The sequence below is a fragment of the Heptranchias perlo genome, chromosome 3 (assembly GCF_035084215.1).
Source record: "Heptranchias perlo isolate sHepPer1 chromosome 3, sHepPer1.hap1, whole genome shotgun sequence".
NCBI lineage: Eukaryota > Metazoa > Chordata > Chondrichthyes > Hexanchiformes > Hexanchidae > Heptranchias > Heptranchias perlo.
The window spans coordinates 64,870,289-64,895,038 of NC_090327.1; positions in this window are offsets into that span (position 1 = coordinate 64,870,289).

Sequence of the window (24,750 nt, forward strand, 5' to 3'; positions counted from 1 at the left end):
TTCTTTGACATGAAACTAAATCAAAACCAGTGAATAACAACTGACCAACTGCTACTTAACAATGATTAAGTTTACAAGTGACCGTTCAAAAAACAAAGCTCCAATGCAATAGTGAAATCCCATTATCAGAAAATTGTATTTCATAAATGCTAATGAGAAGCATTTGGTAAAAATGTATTAATTTGATTTTGTGGATCACAGTGGGAGGTGCTTCAGACTTATATTTTCTAAACTTAGAGTCAAATTCATTATCATTTTCAATTACTGTACTGGGTGGCGCACAAGTTAAATAGAATGTTTATGTCTATTAAAATGCTGATTTTTTTTGTCTTCTGATGATCGGTGCCAGATGGCATGTGTGGAACGGTTCTGTGCAATACTTTTGGGACACTGCCATTAGCATGAACTTCTAGCTCTGCACTGTTGGCACCAGTAGTACATCATGTGACAATGCGACTAGTTCCCCAAGGATCTATCCTTGGCCCCCTCCTATTTCTCACCTACACACTGCCCCTCGGTGACATCATCCGAAAACACATCAGATTCCACATGTACGCTGACGACGCCCAGCTCTTTTTTTCTATCCGTTCATGGGATGTGGTATGACTCCAGCCACTGGAGAGTTTTCCCCCTGATTCCCATTGATTTCAATTTTACTAGGGCTCCTTGGTGCCACACTCGGTCAAATGCTGCCTTGATGTCAAGGGCAGTCACTCTCATCTCACCTCTGGAATTCATCTCTTTTGTCCATGTTTGGACCAAGGCTGTAAAGAGGTCTGGAGCCGAGTGTTCCTGGCAGAACCCAAACTGAGCATCGGTGAGCAGGTTATTGGTGAGTAAGTGCCGCTTGATAGTACTGTCGACGACACCTTCCATCACTTTGCTGATGATTGAGAATAGACTGATGGGGCGGTAATTGGCCGGATTGGATTTGTCCTGCTTTTTGTGGACAGGACATACCTGGGCAATTTTCCACATTGTTGGGTAGATGCCAGTGTTGTAGCTGTGCTGGAACAGCTTGGCTAGAGGCGCAGCCAATTCTGGAGCACAAGTCTTCAGCACTACGTTGTCGGGGCGGTAGGTTGTAATCAGCAGGTGGTTTCCTTGCCCCCTCCACTGCTTCTGATTTGTCACGGTGCTTGTCCAACATCCAGTACTGAATGAGCAGAAATTTCCTCCAATTAAATATTGGGAAGACCAAAGCCATTGTCATTGGTCCCCGCCACAAACTCCGTTCCCTAGCCATCAATGCCATCTCCCTTCCTGGCCACTGTCTGAGGCTGAACCAGACTGTTCTCAGCTTTGGAGTCCTACTTGACCCTGGGCTGAGCTTCCAACCTCATATCCTCTCCATCACAATGTCCGCTTATTTCCGCCTCCATAATATTGGCATTCTCCACCCCTCCTTCAGCCCATCTGTGGCTGAAACCCTCATCCACGCTTTAGTTACCTCCAGACTCAACTGTTCCAATGCTCTCCTGGCCGATCTCCCACCTCCACCCTCCATGAACTTCAGCTCATCCAAAAGTCTGCTGCATGAATCCTAACTTGCACCAAGTCCCGTTCACCCATCACCCCTATGCTCGCTGACCTACATTGGTTCCCAGTCCGGCAACACCTCAAATTTAAAATTCTCATCCTAGTGTTCAAATCACTCTATGGCCTTGCTCCTTCCTAACTCTGTAACCTCCTCTAGCCCTACAACCCACTAAGATCTCTGCACTCCTCCAATTCTTGCTTCTTGTATATCCCCGATTTCCATCACTCCACCATTGGCGGCCATGCCTTCAGCTGCCTAGGCCCTAAGCTCTGGAATTCCCTCCCTAAACTTCTCCGCCTCTCTACCTCTCTCTCCACCTTTAAGACGCTCCTTAAAACCTACCTCTTTGATCAAGCTTTTGGTCACCTGTCCTAATATCTCTTCCTGTGCTCGGTTTCAAATATTGTCTGATAACGTTCCTGAAGCAACTTGGGCCGTTTTAGTATGTTAAAGGTGCAATTTAAATACAAGTTGTTGTTGTTATTGAATGCAACAGCCTGGGTAGATCACAAACCTTAAAAGTTTAGAGGTGTAACATTTCTAAAATATTGGCCCAGATTTTACTGCCAAAATAACGGCGAGTTTAATGTCTCTCCATCACATGATTGAGCAGAAGGTCCAACCATTTTGTGCTGGATCTTGTATATATTTTCCTCTTATTTTGAACAATGATAGAAATGCCCATTTTTTATGATAATTTATGACCCACTAACAAAATTGCAGTTTTGAAATGTACAATTCCCCATCCAATTAGCTGGAATAAACAACTAGTAGCCAATCATGATTCTCCTATAACAATGACCCTTTAACACTTCTCAAGCAGTGTAAACATTCCGACTGTCATAAATGTCCAAGTTAATTGAGCTGCGGAGTTCACAATATTTATGGAGATTGGCTCAACAAAGATTCCGAAAAGCGGAATATACAGAACAGATGATGGGTGTACTGCTACCTGCTGCAATGGAACATTATGAACAGTGTTTTGGTGGTGAAGGATGGCCCTGAAATATTCTAAATAAGTACAGAAATTTTCTACTGACTAAGAGGACCTTGCAGAAGGTCAGGAACAATTTAGGGAAAACCCAAACATAAGGCATGAATATTACTTCGAAGCATCTGCATGTGATACATATAGAAAGAAAGAGCCTTTCACAACTCAGGACATCCCAAAGTGATTGACAGCCAATGAAGTACTTTTGACGTGTAGTCACTGTTGTAATGTGGAATATGCAGCAGCCAATTTGCACACAGCAAGGCCCCACAAAAGCAATGAGCAGATAATCAATTTATTTTTTAGTAATGTTGGTTGAGGGATAAATGTTGACCTGGAGAACCCCCCCGGCCTTCTTTGAATAGTGCCTTGGATTCTTTTACATCCATCTGAGAGGGAAAATCGGGCCTTTTATCATATCATAGTATCATAGTAGTTACAGCACAGAAGGAGGCCATTCGGCCCATCGTGCCTGTTCTGGTTCTATGAAAGAGCTATCCAATTAGTCCATCTCCCGTGCTCTTTCCCCATAGCCCTGTAAATGATTTCCCTTCAAGTTATCCAATCCCCTTTAGAAAGTTACTATTGAATCTGTTTCCTGCACCCTTTCAGGCAGTGCATTCCAGATCACAATAGCTTGCTGTGTAAAAAAAAATTGTTTCCTCATACCATCTCTGGCTCTTTTGCCAATCACCTTAAACCTGTGTCCTCTGATTACCAGCCATTCTGCCACGGGAAACAGCTTTTCCTTATTTATTCTATCAACACCTCTATTAAATCACCTCTTAACCTTCTCTGCTATAAGGAGAACAACCGCAGCTTCTCCAGTTTATCCGCGTAACTGAAGTCCCTTATCCCTGGAACCATTCTAGTTAATCTTTTCTGCACCCTCTCTAAGGCCTTCACATCCTTCCTAAAGTGCTGTGCTCAGAATTGGACACAATACTCCAGTTATGGCCGAATCAATGTTTTATAAAGGTTCAACATGACTTCCTTACCGTCTCTGAGGCCTTGACATTCTTCCTATCGCACAGTTCCCGGAATTGAACACAATACTCCATCTGAGGTCTAACCAGCATTTTATAAAGGTTTAGCATAACTTCCTTGCTTTTGTACTCTGTGCCTCTATTAATATAGCCAAGGAACCCATATGATTTTTTAACAGCCTTCTCAACTTGTCTTGCAACCTTCAAAGATTTGTGTACATGTACCCCCAGGTCTCCCTGTTCCTGTACTCCCTTTAAAATTGTACCATTTAGTTTCTATTGCCTCTTCCCATTCTTCCTACCAAAATGCATCACTTTACACTTCTCTGCATTAAATTTCATCTGCCATGTGTCTGCCTATTTCACCAGTCTGTTTATGTCCTCCTGAAGTCTGTTATTATCCTCCTCACTGTTTACTACATTCCCAAGTTTTGTGTCATCTGCAAACATTGAAATTATACCCTCTATGCCCAAGTCCAGGTCATTAATATATATCAAAAGAGCAGTGGTCCCAATACCAACCCCTGGGGAACACCACTGTATACTTTCCTCCAGTCTGAAAAACAACTGTTCACCACTACTCTCTGCTTTCTGTCCCTTAGCCAATTTTGTACCCATGTTGCCACTGTCCCTTTAATCCTATGGGCTTTAATTTTGCTAACAAGTCTACTGTGTGGTATTTTATCAAATGCCTATTAAAAGTCCATACACAAATCAACCACACTACCTTCATCAACCCCCTCCGTTACTTCATCAAAGAACTCAATCAAGATGGTCAACACAATTTTCCTTTAAAAAATCCATACTGACTTTCATTTATTAGCCCATACTTTTCCAAGTGCCAGTTAATTTTGCCCTGGATTATTGTCTCTAAAAGTTTCCCCACCACTGACGTTAGGCTGACTGGTCTGTAATTGCCAGATTTATCTCTCTCCCATTTTTTGAACAGGGGTGGTTTAACATCGTAGCTGAAACACCCAAGGAATTGCTGCTATTGTTAAAGATATAAACTTAAATGCTGTACTGACGCAGATAGCGAGGATATAATGGGTAAGGCAGTAGAAGTGATAATAGCAGGATTATACAAATTACTTTATATGTGCCATGAAGGAAACAATGTAGTACTAGAAGATATTTAAACAGACTAAATCACCTACTTACAATTCCCACCAATGTTAAAGAGGGTGAATTACCACGGTGGCTACTCCCGATCGTCCACTGTAATTTTGGCGGGAGTGCCCAGGAAACATCGGGTGCTAAATTGGGCTGTGTAGCGCCCGTTTTGACGCTACACGGCATCTCCGACATCTTCGATGCGTACGCACATTTCCTACTTGACGTCGCCAGACGCCATCCTGGTATAGGAGTTAGCGCAGGGGCAGATAGCGAAAGCTGGAATCTTGTAAAGTATAGCGAGAATGGCTTCAATCAGTGTGCAATGCTGATTTAAAATGATCGACAACATTTTGGCACTTAACGCTCAACTCAACGCACATTCTTAACCCCAACCATCTGAACGTGTCTTAGAGTGCCTGGAGGAACCCCCACCAGCACTATTTAAAGGGACCATGCAGGATTTACAGGTTAGTGGCTGGATTATTGCTTCTGGCTGCCGAGACATTTGTAACTGTTTTTGGAGGTCTCCGAGACCTCAATACTAGGACGCAGGGACATAGCCTAACATTTAGAGCCAGGACATGCAGGAGTGAAGTTAGGAAATGCTTCTACACGCAAAGGGTGGGAGACGTTTGGAAAATTCTTCTGCAGATGGCAGTTGATGCTAGCTCAATTGTGAATGTTAAATCTGAGATTGATAGATTTCTGTGAACCAAGGATATAAGGGCTATGGGGCTAAGGCGGGTATATGGAGTTAGGTCACAGGTCCACTATGATCTCATTGAATGGTGGAACAGGCTCGAGGGGCCTGTTTTGTCCTATATGGTGTCAAGCGTCTTGAGTGTTGTTGGAGCTGCACTCATCCAGGCAAGTGGAAAGTAATCTACTTCTGCCACTTCTGCCTCTTGATATGCGCCACCTTCTCCTGCAAGAAAGCAGGACGTGTGCTTGGGTGATGTGCCTGTCATAGTTCAATAGCTGCCAGTGCGTCTGGCCTGTGAGCTGTGGGTGGGCAGCTTGAAACAGTGGTAATGTGTAAGGGTGAGAGGAAGCATCTGATTGGAAGAGTTGAGTACTGATGGAATGAGTTTGTTGGTATGTGGGGGATGGGGGTGTAGTGCGTGGTGCAGTTGGTAGGAGACGCCACTTGACAGTTGACCTCACTCACCTTGACCACTCATGTCAGGGCATTGAACTTCTTCCTGCACTGCATCCATGTTCATGATGCTGTGCGCCTGGCATTGACTTCATCTGGAGGGCCTCTTGCCCCCTCCTGCAGATAAAGGGTGTCCCACCTTCTGTCCACCTCTTGCACCCAAGGTCTCAAGTGCATCAGCAGAGAACCTTGGTGCACGCACTCTCACAGGTCTGGTACAAACTCAGATCGGCAGGTTGGTGAGGTCTGGTGTGCAGATTGGAGGATGTGGGATTTAGTAGTGTGCAACCTTTATTCAATGTTCTAACATAACTCATCAGTGTGTAAACATAGGGATGGGACCTTTTTACGTGCATGATATCTGATCTCCGTTCAGACTCCGTGCAGACAGTAGACTGTTATTTTCAGCAAATAACAGGTACCAGCTTCCTTTAAGAGATTTCTAAGGAACGTCCTCCCTTTAAGAGATTGAGCTCCCTCTGGTGGTGGAAAGTGCGAATTGCATTGATTCCACATGCAAGGCCTGGAAAGGAACGCCCATTGCAGGTTAGTCCTCCGGTGGGTCCAAACTTGCGTCCCGCCTGTGCAGGGGCTATTGGGTGCGGGGTACTACCGCATCGCGCTACCCGCGTCCAAAAACGGCCCCTTTCGAATTTTTCCCCCATCAACTTTTGCATGGGCAAGGCTTCCAATTTTTGATTGTGACTTCCCCAGGCCAGCTGGTAGTGGAGTTTCATTAGCAATAAATCAGATACCTCCCAAGAACTATCTCCGTTGCTAGAGTTATTAAAAAATGTAAATGTGTTAATTGGGCTTTATATAATAAATTTTACAAATGTGGACCTCTGGCACAGAGCTTTACCCACTGGGAGCACATCTTGGGAAATTGGGTATGCACCTCCCACAATTTTCCACCATATATCGGGGCTCAAGCATGTGTTCCCCCATGATTTTCTATTCATTAAATTTAATGGATATTATGATACTTCATGATGAATTGGTTACAAGAAAGGAAAAATAAGGCAAGAATTAGTTTAATTTGTTGTAACAGAAGGAACCGACAACCCATCAAAATATATTACTAGCTGAAGTGTCAAAAGTCCATTCAAAGCTCTTGTAGAAATGTGTCGTAGTGTCTGCCCCTGAGGGAAGAGAATTGAGATAGTTCAACTTTATTATTCCAGTGATAACCCCTGTCAAACAATCACAATGATGCTGGAGACTGTCATAAATAAGATCAAGGCCTGAAGTGCAATTTATTTGTCAAGAAGTTAATGTTAGTTTCTTTGTTGTTTCCTATTGCATAACCATGCATGCAAGAACCAGGACAACATAACATGTGGGAGGGCAAATTTTTACACTCATTTAACACTGTGTGGAAAATGCCAATCTAGGCATTAAGTCATAATTGGCAGCACTAATGCTGGTATGCAAATTTTAACAGACTTTTCCCACAGCAATAAAGCTTTTGCACTAGTGGATTAAAAATTGCAATTCAACCAATTATTGGGAACAGATCATGGATCTAAATAATTTTAGTAAAAGTGCAAATTCCAGTTAAATGGTGGACACTATTGGAGTTTTAAATCACTCTCAGCCCAGGCCTTAATCTATGCTTCGTGACTGAAATCTGTACAATTGAAGTCATCTTAATATGCTCCAGGAAGGTCTCATTTAAAATTGGTTTTCATATTATGGGCAGCATTTTTGCACCCACTATCGGGTGCATTCCTGGTGGGGGGGCTCCGAAAATCGTGAAATCCCGGAGCGGGACCGGAGCCCGCCTCGAACCCACGCACTTCCGGGTTCCCTGCTGACGCGCCGGCGTGTGCGCGCAGCCCCCGCTGGTGGGAATCCCGCAGGCAATTAAAGCCAGCGGGGTTCCACTTGAAGGTATTTATTTTGCCTGTTCAGGTCATTAACTGACCTGATTAAGGGATTATGTGCGGAGGGGTGGGATTTTAGAGCAAACTGGGACTGTTTCCCACACTGGGGGAAACACTCCCAGTTCAAATGGACCTGTTGCAGCTGTCAGCCTGTGGCAGCTGCAAAGGTCCATTTGACAGGTGGAGGTGGGGGGAGACCCTCACCCATTGCAGGAGGTCACTCTGTCACTTGGGACAAAGTTTGGCCTCCACCACCCTCCTCCTGACAGTCAAAGTCACCAACCTGCACACTTACCCCAGGGTCTGGAGACATGTACCTACCTTGCGGACCCCCTCAAATGTACATCTTGCGGATGGGGGCCGCCGTGGCTGCAGTCATGACCTCCTCGGAGGGCGAACAGCATCACCAGCCTCACCAGCCTCGCCATCCACGCCGTCCACCTCTGACACATGGAGCTCCACAACAGAGTGCTGTGACACATCCACCTGTACAGCAGGAGGGAGGGCTACCGCAGAGAGAGATGCGTCGCAGAGGGCACTACCCTCGCCACAGGGTCCACAGACCGAGGCTCAGCCTCCTGGACCTCTCTGAGCAGCAGTGCACACGGAGGCTCAGAGTCACTCGACATGTAGTCGTGGACGTCTGCAGCCTCTTTCATGCCAAACTGCTCCCGGCTGGCCCGAGCACCATCTTCTTACCTGTCGCTGTCAAAGTCACCACTGCCCTCAACAACTTCTCCTCCGCATCCTTCCAGGGTGCAACCGGGGACATCGCCGACGTCTCTCAGCCGTCTGTGCAAAAGAGCCCTGCAAATACACCTACACCCACTCTGCAGTGACACAATGGGTGGCATCAGTTGTGGGTCCTCATAGTGATCCTCAGGAGACGGCATTATTGCACAAACCAGACAAGATTCGCGAAGCCATGGCAGTAGTGGTGCCAATATAATATGTAATGTGAGTTGGTCAGAAATTCAATATGAGTAACAACCATGACAAACCCTCAAACACCCTTGTGCATCCCCTTCATGCTCACGACACGTTTGCCTTACGCTGCCTACTGCACATATGTGATGCATGCCCTGTGGCTGCAGCACAGGTAGTGGCAGGTTGAGTGAGGCTGGCCGTGAAAGAGATGCATGAGAGGTGAGCGCCTCCTGCACTGTATGCAGGTGGGCGATATGTTGGTGGTGCAGGTGACCTCCTCTGCCACCTCGAGCCAGGCCTTCCTGGTGGCAGAGGCAGGCCGCTTCCTCCCGCCCACGGCGGGGGGCAGATCTCTGTCCTCCCCTTCCTCCTCACCCCATCTATTGATACCTGGAGTGAGGCATCATTAGACTGGGAGCAGCCTTCCCCCTGGGCTGCTCCATGCTGTAATTTTTTCTGTTTATTCCAGCATCTGTCAGTGGAGGACTGCCCCTTTAAATAGAGCTCCTCCAGCTGACAGATCTTGCTGCGCATGCGCAGCCCGCCCGACGCGCAGATCATCAGTGGGGAACCTGGAGGAGCAGGTAAGTGGATCCAATTAGTGGATTGTATGCTACGATCGCGCGGGGAGCTGACTGATTTCGCCGGGCGTCCCCCTGCCGAGAACCCGCAGCCCTGCTAACATCGGGCCCTTTATGTGTGCATGGAATCATTATGCACTAATGTTAAATTGTTCCACACACATTAGTGCACTCTATATGAGTTCAATGGCTCCTGCTTTGTATCACAGTACACAAAGATATAATGAGAAAGGCCAGCAATAAATGCTGGCCTTGCCAACGCGCCCACATCCCATGAACAAATAAAATAAGGTGAGAAAAGACTACCGGGCCTAGCATTGCATACCCTATCAATTTGATGGTGCAACCTCATGCAGCAACCTCCCTAAGCACTAATAATTTAAAGGCCTGGAAAAGGCAAAAAAAGGGAAAGAACCTGTGGCTAATTTCAGAAAAATCTAATAAGGCAATCAAGCAGGAGACCATGGTTAATCATGCTGCATCACTAGACATACTTAAGCAAACCCACAGCCCCCCTCCCCCCTCACATATGTACTTGGTGTTTGTGCACTTTGGTAGCACTGGGGAATGATCCTGACATTTGACAGAACTGAGGTGGAGCTGTCGAGTTTGACAGTACTGAGGTGTAGCTGCTGGGGTTTGGCAGCATGGAGGGGGAAGGCTTCCTTTGGTCTGGTATCATTGTGATGGGGAAACCTGAGATGTGGCAGAACTGCAGAAGGTGAAACAGGTTTGGCCCAACTAGCGGTGGATTTAGCGGAGGTTTAGTACAACTCACTGATGAATTCCTGGTGTCCATCAACAATAAAAAGGATGGAGAGGCAGATGTGTCTTGTAGCACTGTTTTGAAACCTTTCTGAGGGATCTCTGTAAACGTCAAATTTTCTGCTTTTTATTTGCTTCCTGGATGTGTGTCTCTGAGTCTTTGGGCACGATTTTAATTCGGAGCCGGGAACCCAGCGCATACATAGATATTCGCGTGGGGAATCCGGAAGTCAAGTGAGTGCGTCAAAATCTGCGATCACAACTCAATTGGAGGTAAATATTTGTTCTTTGGGGTTTCCCACTCACCAGGCAGCCAGATTGAACAGGCTGGCTGCCTGTCGGAACGGAACAGACCTGCAAATCAGAGAGAAGGGAGGGAGGGAGAGATCGTGGGCCATCGAAGAAATTGGGGTGGGGGGGAAGGTGGAAGATATCGGGTGGGTCTTGGAGACGATCAGGGGGACATCCACCATCGAGGGGGGTCCACCGGTGCGGGGGGTTCCACCATCGGGGGAGGTTCGCCAACGGAGGTTCTATCGTGCTAAGTGAGCTTGTTGGGCCTGGATGAAGCACCCCTGATCCTGTGGGCCCACAAGCAGTGCAATAAAGGCACTCACCTCATGGATCCAGCCTTACACACCTGCTTTCACCTGATATAAAACAGAAGCGATAGGGGACCCAAACGGGTACGGTTAAATTTGTTTTACATTTCTAATGCACAAAATATTAAATGCCTCAACTGTCGCAATGAGGTACATTGCCCTTTTAAGTATCGGCCTGCCAGCTTTAAGTGAGGATGGGACTTCTGGGTTTCCGTTGCGCACATGCATCCTGGGTTGAACCCGAAAGTGGCCGTAAGTGGCCGATAATCAGATGATAATTATAGGTTTTCTATCTACTTTTAAAATTCAAATCATTTCTTGGAATTTTGCAAAAAAACTCAAATTAGGATAAGGAAAGACACACTGGGGATGAATTTCCATGCAGGTTGTCTTAATTGTCTGCCAAAATGTTGTTTACACTATTTTTCTACATTTTCTGCAGCTCTTCTGCTGAAGTTATGGCAGATGAGCAGGAGAAATTAGAACTTAAGAACATAAGAAAGAGGAGCATGAGAAGGCCATAAGGCCACTCGAGCCTTCACCACCATTCAATCAGATCATGGCTGATCTCCAACCTCAACTCTACTTTCCCGCCCAATCCCCATATCCCTTGATTCCCCTAGAGTCCAAAAATCTATCCATCTCAGCCTTGAATATATTCAATGACTCAGCATCCACAGCACTCTGGGTAAAGGATTCCAAAGATTTACAACTGTTGACCGGAAGTCACCGGTTAACGGTTTTGGCTTAGTACACAGAGGAAGAGTCAATTCTCTCTTAATTCTCAATTCGCTTTATTAACGTTATTAGATCATGTACATACCGCTTATACGTCTAGTTAGATATAGGCATGTAGTTTACAGCAGGTTATACAGGTTTATACTCCAACTAGGATTTAAACGCACACCCACTAGGTTTCTCTAGTAATACTCCCCGAGTATTAGGATTTAAACGCACACCCACTAGGTTTCTCTAGTAATACTCCCCGAGTATCAGGCTTTAAACGCACACCCACTAGGTTTTCCTGACAACACTCCCAGAGTGGTCCCAGAATAGAAAGGATATTATATTACCCGGAAAAGAGAGACGCTGCTGGCCAGGCAATTCTCCCTCTTACTCCCGACGTCGTCTCCACGTCCCTGACGCAGTCTTTACATCCCTGACGTAAGGTATTCACTTCCACGAGGGTTAGTTTCCAGAGTCTCCCAGAGTCTCCCTCACAAACAAAGACACAAACACACACCAACAAAAACACACACTGACTCTCTCTCTTGCTCACAAACAAACAAAGACACACACTGGGACCAAACCAGCAACTCCTCAGTTTTTATTCCCCAAGTCTGTCTTTTCGAACGATGCTGTCTTCTCCGGTTGGCTCAAAGTTGCTGGAGTGACCGATGTCATCCCCTGATTGGCTCTGTTCCAAGGGCTCAGGTAGCATCACCTCCTTTGTCTCTCTAAGAAGCGGAACGAATTCAAACCGGTTCTGGCCAGTTCAGACCAGTGACTGAACTCCAGGTCACCTCAGTTCAAAAGGTCAGTGTCTTTGTTAGCACTTCGAATTCAGCTCAGCAGTCTTCTGCAGCCTCTGGCCAACATCTCCCCCCTTTTGATCCAAAGATGCCTATCTTAGGATCATTATTCTCCCTTTCTGTGTACCACTCCTGAGGCCATCATTGTCCCCCAATGGGTATGTTACATCCGCGATTTCATATGATTATAGAAAATATATAAATGGTTATATAAACAATACAAAAAGGAAGCGTATAAAATATACTTCACACACTGTCCTTATGTTGATAATCGCTTCTTCTGTTTCATTATAGCACTAACATTCAATTGTTGCAAAATTTCATTTTTCCACCTTCTAAGCTGATATACATTGAATATGACAAGTATTAATGCACATAAAATCACAATTACAGCAGCATGTGATAAAATCCTGACCCATGGATGTATTTGAACATTAGATCCCAAATTCCAAAACTTATTCCAGAACCCGGGGTCCCGTAACAGTTCATCTGCTTTATCAGCATGCGTTTTAATTATTTTAGTGTGTTTAGTCCATTGATGAATTATCTCATTAGCTTCCTCCGCTATTTGCATCCAATCTGCAGTCAGGTGTGGAATGGGTGGTAGTTCGGTAGGAACATATTTCCACAGATCTTGATCTATATCGGTACGTTGGACTGTGAGGTTTTCGTTTATTACCATCCTCATTATTGGCTTAGGCAGAACATGTCCACTGACAACCAGGTCTGAGGTCGTGTTGTTAATGGCCACATTGTGTCCTTCCAGAGGGCACTGTTTCCATCCTTTGTTATAGTTCATAGCCGCTGTGGCTATGTAATACGTTTGTCCCACAAGGGCGTATTGTAAATAGGACTGGTTGTTAACTGGCAAAATGGACAATGAACAATTTTCATAAGTACTGAACCCACAATTAGTAAGTCTCTGTCTCGTTATCTCTTCTGGACAGGCCCAGTGATTCCCTCCTTGGAGACACTTTGACAAATCTACCCCTTTCTCAGCACCGTCCATTACAATAGCATGAGATGGTGGATTGCTCAAAGATATCCAAGTACCCTCAATATACTTGCCCACGTTATGAACTCTTTTTAACGGATAGGTCAAATTGCCTCCATGCCGGGGAATATGAAACACCGCCCCAACGTAATATTTCCCTTTATGAGTCACTACTCCAGTCAATATTTACATAGGTGTGGTCCCAGTGGACCATAATTTTACCTCGACCGTCGCTCCCCGATGGTCGCTCCATAAATGGACCCACAAATTGATTAATAATATTTCCCTCTGGGATTACCGATAATGTCACCTCTAGAACTGTGTTACATGAAAACCGTACTCCCGCTCCCTCCGGTATACCCAAAGTCTTTCCTACACACGCTAACCCATTCACTCCTGTATAATACAAATTTAAATCCCCTCTTTTCCCTTTGTTGGTTCGGACTGTCTTATTCTGCAGACCAAAGTTGTCCCTGGTCTCGGGATATCCCTCAGCCGTCGACACTGCTTCAGGCACGTTCATTCGTCGTGACGGCTCCGAGGCAGGTTCAACCACAGTTCTGATGATGATCAATCCGATAGCAACAAAATGCATCATCCCCTTCATTCTAGGCTGGACCTGGAATAAACAAGCGTAATTTCTGCTCTTATGTACAGTTTCTTTCAGGTACTATCATAAGTCCAGTCTCTCCATATACTGAGCGAGACCGTCCAAATCCTGTTCCCAATTTGTTTCAGATTCTAACCGTCCGTTTCTTCGAACCCACTTATTCCCCCTTTTTGTTTTATGTTCCCTGTCGTTTATTTCCTGGATTCGCCTCTGCATGCGGACAGACAGTGTCAAATTTGTGTTCAATCACCTCCTCTTGGACCTGTAACTGGTCCTGTTCTTGATCTCCCTGACCTTCAGAATTCAGAACATCGTTAGCATCGAGCAGCACATGCCAATGATGATTATCTTGTTTTTCTCCTACCAACTTTAACTGATTAATGTGGTACCAGCCACTCTTATCTGGTGCCATTAATATCCTGTATACAGATGGGCTAGCTTTGTCTACTATCTCATAGGGACCGGCAAACTTTGGACTCAAGAATGAGGTGGGCTGATATATTCTAATCATTACTCTCTGTTCAGGGCTCAACTCTATCGGGCTGGCTTTTGCATCGAAATAAGCCTTGCTTTGCTGTTTCTTCTTTCCCTGTCGGTGAGCGGCTACATAATTTGCTTCTTTTACTGTTTCTACTAGCTGTTGTACCCATTTTTCTGATATAATGTGGTCTACCTCGGGTTCAGACAAATCCAAACCTACCAACCCCTCCATTCCCCTCATGTCCCTTCCTGTCATGAGTTTATAAGGAGTGTAGCCGGTTGATGAAGCCACGGTATTCCTGACTATCATCAGCACAAAGGGCAGAACCACTTGCCAGGTTGTCTTGTGCTGCTGCACCATTTTGGCTATCATGTTTTTCAATGTCCGATTCATTCTTTCCACAATTCCACTAGACTGTGGTCTATAGGGTATGTGAAATCTCTGTCTAACCCCAAAAAGGGTCATAACATCTTGCATTACTTGGGCTGTAAAATGTGTTCCCTGATCCGATTCTATACTTTGGGGTAAACCCCAACGGGTAAACACCTTTTCTAATAGAATTTTCGCAGTAACTTTGGCTGTGTTTGTTCTAGTCAGAAAAGCTTCCACCCATTTAGTGAAGGTATCCACTATTACTAGAATGTACTTGTACCATCCTGGAGTGGGGGGAAGGGGTCCTATATAGTCTATCTGTAAATTAGTCCAAGGTCCTTCTACTGGTCTAGTATGTCGGAGGGCCCCTTTCTTAACATTTCTATCGGGGTTGTGTTGTGCACAGATCAAACAATTCTTGACATAGTGTTCCACGTCACCTGTCATTCCAGGCCACCAACACACCTCCTTTATCCTATCCAGGGTGCTCTCCGTCCCTTTATGTCCCCATAAGTCATGGTACCAGTGGATTATTTGGTTTCGTCCCCCCTCTGGCACCATAAATTTTCCTTCACATAATACCACTCCGTCTTGAATATAGACCCCCTTGTGCCTTTTGTATGTGTCTGACTCTGCTCCTTCTATTAGTTTTTTTTAATTCTCCATCTTTCTTTTGCTCCTCCGTTAAATCCATTACTTTGACCTGCTTCTCTTTCTGGCCTCCGCGGTGGCTGCCATTCCTGTCCACTTACAGCACCTCGTTTAGCTAGCTCATCAGCTTTTCTGTTCCCTTTGGGAGATAGTTTTGAATGAGCTTTCACTTTTGTGACCCCATATCCTTTCCCCTGTGCTTCTTCAAAGATGTACCGTAATAGAGGGGCTGACGGAAGGGGTCGTCCATCCGCTGAGACCAATCCTCTTGCTTCCCATAGGGGCAGACGTTCTGTGAGGCTATTACAGACATACATGCTATCAGAATATATGACTGATCTGGGCGGAAAATATTCCGGGTGACCAACCACATATGCGACGGCTGCTAGTTCTGCTGCCTGCGCACTCATAGTTTTAGGTAATTTCAGAGCCGCACTAAATCTTTCCTGTCCGTGGTCATCCTCCATGTATATCCCACAGCCAGTTCTCCTTTCCCCATCCTGTACTGATGAACAGCCATCCACAAAAATTTTAAAAGAGGGTTCTTCCTTTCCTGTTTCCTTTGTCTTTCTGCTTTCAGGCCCCGTCTTACCCCCTCTTTTTTGTTTTGATACAAATGGGCCCTTGGGGTCATTTGCTATCATCAATTGACACTCATGTTTTTCTCCCTGATAAACTAAGTTGTCTGCTAATATAGTGGTGGTTTTTACCCCCTTTACGGTTATATTTCTCCCTTGCAGCAACAATGTCCATCTAGCAATTCTATTTTGGCTAACTGAACCATCCTTAATCCTTCCATCTAACAGTAACTGTACTGGGGTGTGTTCTGTTAATATTGTAAGTGGATTTAGTCCCACTATATAAGTAAAATGCTGCACTGCCCAAAAGACAGCTAGCAAGTGTCTTTCACATACCATATACCCCTGCTCTACTGGTGAGAGCATACGTGAGGCGTACGCTACTGGTCGTAATTTCCCGTGTGTCTCCTGTAATAGAACTGCCGAGAGGGTGGTGTCTGTGGTAGCCACCTCCAATGCAAACGGTTCCTTGGATTTGGGGTTTTTAAAGCAGGCGCAACAGCTAGTGCTTGCTTTAGATCAGTCATGGCCTGGGTGCGTTCTGTTTTCCACTCCCAGGCTACATTCTTTTTTAATAATTCCATCAGTGGGGCCGCCTTTGTGGCGAATCCATCAATATGGTCCCTGCAATATCCCACCAACCCTAAGAAGGACCTTAACCCTTTCACATCCCGCGGAACAGGGAGTCTGCCAACTGTCTCTACCCTTCGCTTGTCAATGTCCCTTTGTCCCGGCGTCAGAATCATTCCCAAGTAAGTAACTTTTTGTTTCATGATCTGTGCTTTTTTAGGGTTAATCTTTAATCCCAAGTCATGTAACAACTGCAGTAATTCACTTAGCAGTTGATAATGTTCCTTCTTGGTTTCAGTTTGTAGGAGTAAGTCGTCTACATACTGCACTAAACATTCAGGCCTTGAGAATCCTTTTAACCCTTCCCTCAGTCGTTGGTGAAATATGGACGGGGAATTGTGAAACCCCTGCGGCAGGGCGGTCCATGTATATTGCTGTCCTTGGAAAGTAAATGCAAATTTATATTGACATTCTTTCTCCAGTGGAATAGACCAAAAACCCTTACTTATGTCCAAAACCGTAAACCACTGCGCATCCTCATTTTGTCGAACTACTGTCTCTGGGCTAGTTGCTACAGTAGGGGCTGTTAACGGGGTGACTTTATTAAATTCTCTGTAGTCTATCGTTAGTCGCCAGCTACCGTCGGGTTTCCTTACTGGCCAAATAGGTGCGTTATTAGTAGAAGCTATTGGTCTTAATACCCCTTGCTGCAGCAGACTCTGTATCACCTTCTCTATCTCTTCTTCTGCTTGCTTTGGGAAACCATACTGCTTCTGTGGTTTGGGATCTGGACCTTGTATACACACACTCCCGGTCATTTTCCCACAATCATGTTTATGTCGGGCAAATACTATTGAGTTTTGTACAATAATCTGTTGTACTTCACGATCGTTACTCATTTCTCCTGGTTCTATCCACATTTCCCCGATCGTGCATATCCTATCCTGATATTCCCCCACCGGGACGAGTGTGTGATTTATACTGCCCATGCCCAAAGGCATTTGCCAAATCATACAATTAACAGGGTCGAAGCAGAATCCCGCTTTGGACATATAGTCACTCCCTAATATATGTTCTTGTTCTCTAGGTAATTTAATAAGAACCACTGAATGCTCTATCACTATGTCTCCCACACCGACTTCCAATGGTACACTCACATATCCCACTTGTGAATGCCCTGTGAATCCACTGAGAATAATTTTGTTTTGAATTTTCCAATCTATGTCATTGATCTGAGTGGTGTTAACGGTGGTTCGAGATCCCCCTGCGTCCCAAAGAAATGTAAGAGGGCGGCCTCCGACCCTACCATTCACTAGGGGTCTCCCCATGTCATCCAACCGCGCGTCACACACCCATAACGGAGAGGCCTGAGACCGTCATTGCAGTTCAGGGTACAACCCGGAACTCGGTGATATTTCTATCGTATCACACTGAGGACTTGGTCTATTCGGCCCTTCCACGGGTAGGCTCTGATTCCTTCCCCGACCTGCACTCTCTCGTCTTGGGTTCGGGCAGTCCCTTGCGAAGTGTCCCTCTTGGCCACAGTTATAGCATTTGGACACCTCGCCTTGAGTTCTCCCCGTTCCTGAGAAGTTTCCTTTGCCTCTACCTCTTCCCACTGTCTGATAAGCTGGAGGGGGTTCCCCCTTAGTAGGTCCCCTCCCTTCATTTCTCCAAATTATCACCTGATCTTTAACAGGCATTGCTCTGTCCCCGGATGCCTTGGATCGTTTGGGTATTTCCCTTTCCCATACTCTAACCATCTTCCTAATTATCCAGGGTTCCGTATGTGCGTCATCAGCGGGGTCAAACTGATCTAGTGCCTTCCTCGACTCCTCAGTGCCATGCGACACTAGTGTTCTCAGCCATCGGTTCCTAACCTCCCGCTGTAAATTATGCCTGTCTAAGTCTGTACCATAGACCCCCTGAAACACCGCCCAAATGCGGGCCGAAAATACAGTGGGGTGTTCACCTTTCCTTTGATAGCATCTCATCAGCGCCTCCACTGGATCCCCTCTGTTATCGCCCATGACCGATAATACCTGGTCCTTTAAGGCTTCATTTGTGCCTCTACCAAGTTTTTGTTCCTCCGGTAGGGCGGAGTGTATATGTGGGTGTAGGCACATTAGGATTAATTTCCTTTCCTCAGCATCATCTAAGCCGTGTATCGCTCTCTGTTGCCTGACCACTAGGAACAACTCCCTAGGATCATCCCCAGGCGCACACGTTCCACTATCTTTCGCAATAACCCTCAGTTCCTGTACCCCAAGTGGGGTGGAATATGTCATATCCTGACCATCTTCCCCCATCTGTGCTCTAGTAGTTACCAGGGGGGCCATTGGGGCAGACGGTTTTTTCTGCTCTGGAGCATATGCTGGCGGTGGGTCCCCTAGTGGAGGTTCCCTATCACCGCTGCTGTATCTATCCGCCTTGTCTGCTAAATCATCCCAATCTACATCCCCTAAACCACTTTCTTCACCTCTCCCAGGTGCAAAAGCACACAGTATGCCCCTCTGTGCGGCTAGCTGATCTTGCAGCCTCCCTATCACTTTCTGACACGTTGTGTGATCACCAGTACTACTCCTCTTCTCCTGAGCTGCTCTGTGAATCACATTCATAGCAGTTTTTAAATCACCACATTGTTGTTTCCATCCCTCCACCTCAGCTTTAGCTGCTTGGGCTTCTCCCTCTCTCTTATTCTTTTCATTAGTCAATTTTTCGCACTGTAACTGATATTGGTTCATGTGCATCAAATCTGCACTTCTCTGTCCCTGTAGATCAGTTACCTTCTCACTAAGGCGGGCTATCTCCTCACGGAGTTTTTTATTCTCTTCCCCTAATTCGTCTTGGATTTTCTGAGTCTCTTCTTTCTCTCTCCTAGCCTGCTGTCGGCATTCTATCCATTCCTCAAGTAAACATCCGATCGCTACGGACTTTTGTATCTTTTTAAATTTCCTATCTGACATCTTTGTTTGCGCAATCTTCCAAAGGACCTCCCCAACAGGCGTTCCCTTGTCTCCAATGTGACCTGCATACTCCCCGTATTGCGGCCACTTCCCTATTACGTATTTTTGAAGGAGTCCCTTCCAATCAAAACAGTCCAAGTCCCCAGGGCTTGGTGATTTCCCTTTATTCGTCATCTTACGTTATTAACTATGAATTAACCCAAACTCCTGTTCTCTGTATACTTTGCCAAATTCGGTTCGCCTCGAGGCTCCCACTGACGCAACAGAGAGATTTATCCTCGAGCCCACCCAGGGACGCCAAATAGGTTGACCGGAAGTCACCGGTTAACGGTTTTGGCTTAGTACACAGAGGAAGAGTCAATTCTCTCTTAATTCTCAATTCGCTTTATTAACGTTATTAGATCATGTACATACCGCTTATACGTCTAGTTGGATATAGGCATGTAGTTTACAGCAGGTTATACAGGTTTATACTCCAACTAGGATTTAAACGCACACCCACTAGGTTTCTCTAGTAATACTCCCCGAGTATTAGGCTTTAAACGCACACCCACTAGGTTTTCCTGACAACACTCCCAGAGTGGTCCCAGAATAGAAAGGATATTATATTACCCGGAAAGCAGAGACGCTGCTGGCCAGGCAATTCTCCCTCTTACTCCCGACGTCGTCTCCACGTCCCTGACGCAGTCTTTACGTCCATGACGTAAGGTATTCACTTCCACGAGGGTTAGTCTCCAGAGTCTCCCAGAGTCTCCCTCACAAACAAAGACACAAACACACACCAACAAAAACACACACTGACTCTCTCTCTTGCTCACAAACAAACAAAGACACACACTGGGACCAAACCAGCAACTCTTCAGTTTTTATTCCCCAAGTCTGTCTTTTCGAACGATGTTGTCTTCTCCGGTTGGCTCAAAGTTGCTGGAGTGACCGATGTCATCCTCTGATTGGCTCTGTTCCAAGGGCTCAGGTAGCATCACCTCCTTTGTCTCTGTAAGAAGCGGAACGAATTCAAACCGGTTCTGGCCAGTTCAGACCAGTGACTGAACTCCAGGTCACCTCAGTTCAAAAGGTCAGTGTCTTTGTTAGCACTTCGAATTCAGCTCAGCAGTCTTCTGCAGCCTCTGGCCAACACAACCCTCTGCGTGAAGAACTTCCTCCTCATCTCAGTCTTGACTGGCTGACCCCTTATCTTGCGACCATGCCCCCTAGTTCTAGATTCTCTATCCAGGGGAAACAATCTCTCAGCATCTACCCTGTCAAGCCCCCTCAGAATCTTATATATTTCAATGAGATCACCTCTCATTCTTGTAAACTCCAGAGAGAATAGGCCCATTCTACTCAACCTCTCCTCATAGGACAACCCTCTCATCCCAGGAATTAATCTAGTGAACCTTCGTTGCACTGCCTCTAAGGCAAGTATATCGTTCCTTAGATGAGGAGACCAAAACTGTACACAGTACTCCACGTGAAGTCTCACTAAAGCACTGTACAACTGTAGCAAGACTTCCTTACTCTTGTACTCCAACCACCTTGCAATAAAGGCCAACATGCCATTTGCTTTCCTAATTGCCTGCTGTACCTGCATACTAACTTTTTGTGTTTCTTGTACAAGGACACCCAAGTCTCTCTGAACACTAACATTTAATAATTTCTCACCATTTAAAAAATATTCTGTTTTTCTATTCTTTCTACCAAAGTGAATAACCTCACATTATCCCACATTATACTCAATCTGCCACCTTGTTGCCCACTCACTTAATCTGTCTATATCTCTTTGCAGTCTCTTTGGGCGCTAAATTGGGCCTTGTAGCGGCCATTGTTTTGGCACTACATGGCCTTCCAAAGTGCCAAGATGGCATCTTGGCTGTGCACGCACGTTTCCAGCGTGCTGTGTGCCAGACGCTATCTTGGTATAGAAGTTAGCGCAGGCGCAGATAACGAACGCCGGAAGCACGTAAATTAAGGAGAAAATGGATATAATCAGTGTTTACCGCTGATCTAAAGTGATAGACACCATTTTGGGACTTAACGCTCAATTCAATGCACATTCTTAACTCCGACCATCTGAACGTGTCTTAGAGAGCCTGGAGGACCCCCACCAGTGCTATTTAAAGCTACCGTGCAGGATTTATAGGTTAATAGCTGGATTATTGCTTCTAGCTGCCGAGACATTTGTAAATGTTTTTGGATTTCTCCTATACTTGAATACTAGGACGCGGGGACATAGCCTAACATTTAGAGCCAGGACGTGCAGGAGTGAAGTTAGGAAATGCTTCTACACGCAAAGGGTGGGAGAAGTTTGGAAAGCTCTTCTGCAAACGGCAGTTGATGCTAGCTCAATTGTGAATGTTAAATCTGAGATTGATAGATTTCTGTGAACCAAGGGTATTTAGGGATATGTGGCTAAGGAGTTAGGTCACAGGTCCACCATGATCTCAGTGAATGGTGGAACAGGCTCGAGCGGCTGAATGCCACTGCCACTTGCTGCCTCCTGATAAGCACCACCTTCCCCTGCAAGAAAGTGGGACGTGTGATGAGGCTAATGGTGCAGTTGGTAGGAGATGCCAATTGACAGTTGACCTCATTCACCTTGAACACTTGTGTCAAAGCAATGAACTTCTTCCTGCACTGCATCCATGTTCATGATGCTGTGCACCTGGCATTGACTTTGTCCCTTACTGCCTCCCACTGCCTTTTGGGAATATGTCTGGAGGGCCTCTTCCCCCCCCCCTCCCCCGCAGATATAGGATGTCCCTCCTTCTGTCCACCTCTTGCACCAAGGCCTCTAGAGCATCAGCAGAGAACCTTGGTGCACTCACTCTCGCAGGCCTGGTACAAATTCAGATCGGCAGAATGATGAGGTCTGGCATGCAGACTGGAGGATGTGGGATTTAGTAGTGCGCAACCTTTATTCAATGTTTTAATATAACTCATCAGTGTGTAAACATAGGGACAGGACCTGCATCTGTGCTTTATGTGTGCGATGTCTGACCTCCGTTCAGACTCCGTGCAGACAGCAGACTGTTATTTTCAGCAAATAACAGGTACCAGCTAACTTTAGAGATTTCTAACAGACAGCCTGCCTTTAAGAGATTGGAGCTACCCCTGTTAGTGGAGAGTGCAAATTGCATAGAATCCTTGTTCAACGCTGATTTGAAACGCAGATTGCAGGTAAGTCCTCAGGCCTGACGAAAGTCTTGTCCTGCCTGCGAAAGGGCTATTGGGCACAGGGTAATAGCGGATCATGCTACCCCCGCCCAAAAGCAGGCCCTATCTAATTTTTCCCCCACTGTGTCCTCCTCACAGCTTACTTTCCCACCTAGCTTTGTATCATCAGCAAACTTGGATATATTACACTCAGTCCCTTCATCTAAGTCATTAATATAGATTGTAAATAGCTGAGACCCAAGTACTTATGCTTGTAGCCTGCCAACCTGAGAATGACCCATTTATCCCTACTCTCTGTTTTCTGTTGTTTAACCAATCCTCTATCCATGCTAATATATTACCCCCAACCCCATGAGCCCTTACCTTGTGTATCAACCTTTTATGTGGCACTTTATCAAATGCCTTTTGAAAATCCAAATATATTACATCCTCTGGTTCCCCTTTATCTACCCTGCTAGTTACATCCTCAAAAAATGCTAATAAATTTGTCAAACACAATTTCCCTTTCATAGAACCATGTTGACTCTGCCTAATCATATTATAATTTTCTAGGTGCCCTGTTACCACTTCTTTAATAATGGATTCCAGCATTTTCCTGACGACTGATGTCAGACTAATTGGCCTGTCGTTCCCTGTTTTCTCTCTCCCTCCCTTCTTGAATAGCGGTGTTACATTTGCTACCTTCCAATCCACTGGAACCATTCCAGGATCTACAGAATTTTGGAAGATCATAACCAATGCATCCACTATCTTTGCAGCCACCTCTTTTAGAACCCTCGGATGTAGGCCATCAGGTCCAGGGGATTTGTTGGATTTTAATCCCATTAGTTTGTCCAGTACTTTTTCCCTAGTGATATTAATTGTTTTAAGTTCCTCATTCTCATTAGACCCTTGGTTCCTCACTATTTTTGGAATGCTTTTTGTGTATTCTACTCTGAAGACAGATACAAAATATTTGTTTAACACATCTTCCATTTTCTGATTCCCCATCATAATTTCTCCTGTCTCAGGGCCACTTTTGCTACTCTCTTCCTTTTTACATTCTTGTAGAAGCTCTTACATCCGTTTTTATATTTCTTGCTAGTTAACTTTCATATTATATTTTCGCCCTTTTTATTAATTTTTTGGTCGTCCTTTGTTGGTTTCTAAAACTCTCCCAGTCCCCAGGCTTATTACTCTTCTTGACACCATTGCAGGGCTCTACTTTCAATCTAATACTCTCCTTAACTTCTTTAGTTAGCCACAGGTGGATCACTTTTCCCATGGAGTTTTTATATCTCAAGGGAACATATAAGAATAACATATATATTTGTTATGAATATGGAAATATTTCTTTAAATGTTTGCCATTGTTTTTCAACAGTCAAACCCTTTAATCTAATTTCCCAATCCAACTTTGACAACTTGCCCCTCATACCTATGTAATTAGCTTTATTTAAGTTTAAGACTCTAGTTTCTGACTTAAGTATGTTACTTTCAAACTCAATGTGAAATCTTGTCATGTTATGATCACTCTTCCCCAAAGGTTCTTTTACTGTGAGATTACTAATTAACCCTATCTCATTACATAATACAAGATTTAAAATAGCCTGTTCCCTGGTTAGTTCCACAATGTATTGCTCTTGGAAACTGTCTTGAATACATTCTATGAACTCGTCTTCTAAACTGCCTTTGCCAATTTGATTAGCCCAGTCTATATGCAGATTAAAGTTCCCCATGATTACTGCATTTCCTTTCTTATAAGCTCCAACTATTTCATGATTAATACTCTGTCCAGTATTGCTACTATTAGGGGACCTATAAACTACTCCCACCAGTGCTTTCAGACCCTTGTTATTTCTAATTTCCACCCATATTGATTCTATTCCCTGATCTTCTGAGCCAAGGTCCTTTCTCACCACTGTCCTTATGTCATCCTTTATTATTAGGGCTACACCCCCTCCTTTTCCATTCTGCCTGTCTTTTCTAAATATCATGTACCCAGGAATATTTAGCTCCCAACGTTGGTCATTTTGCAAACAGGGGCTCAATTTTAAAATGGTGGCGGGATGGCAGCAGGGTGGGGGGGGTGGGGGCGGGGGTGAAGGTGTGCGTGGCAAACCTGAATTTAAAAAATGTATATTTTCTGATGTGATCACAATGTAATTGCTGGTGCTTAAAGTTGTTTCCGGATTTCGTGCCCGGCAGCCTGCATGATTGACAGGCTGGCTGTCGACAGAAGTTGCAATGCCGCAATGCCGAGGTGGGGGTGGGGGGGAGAAAGAGAGAGAAAG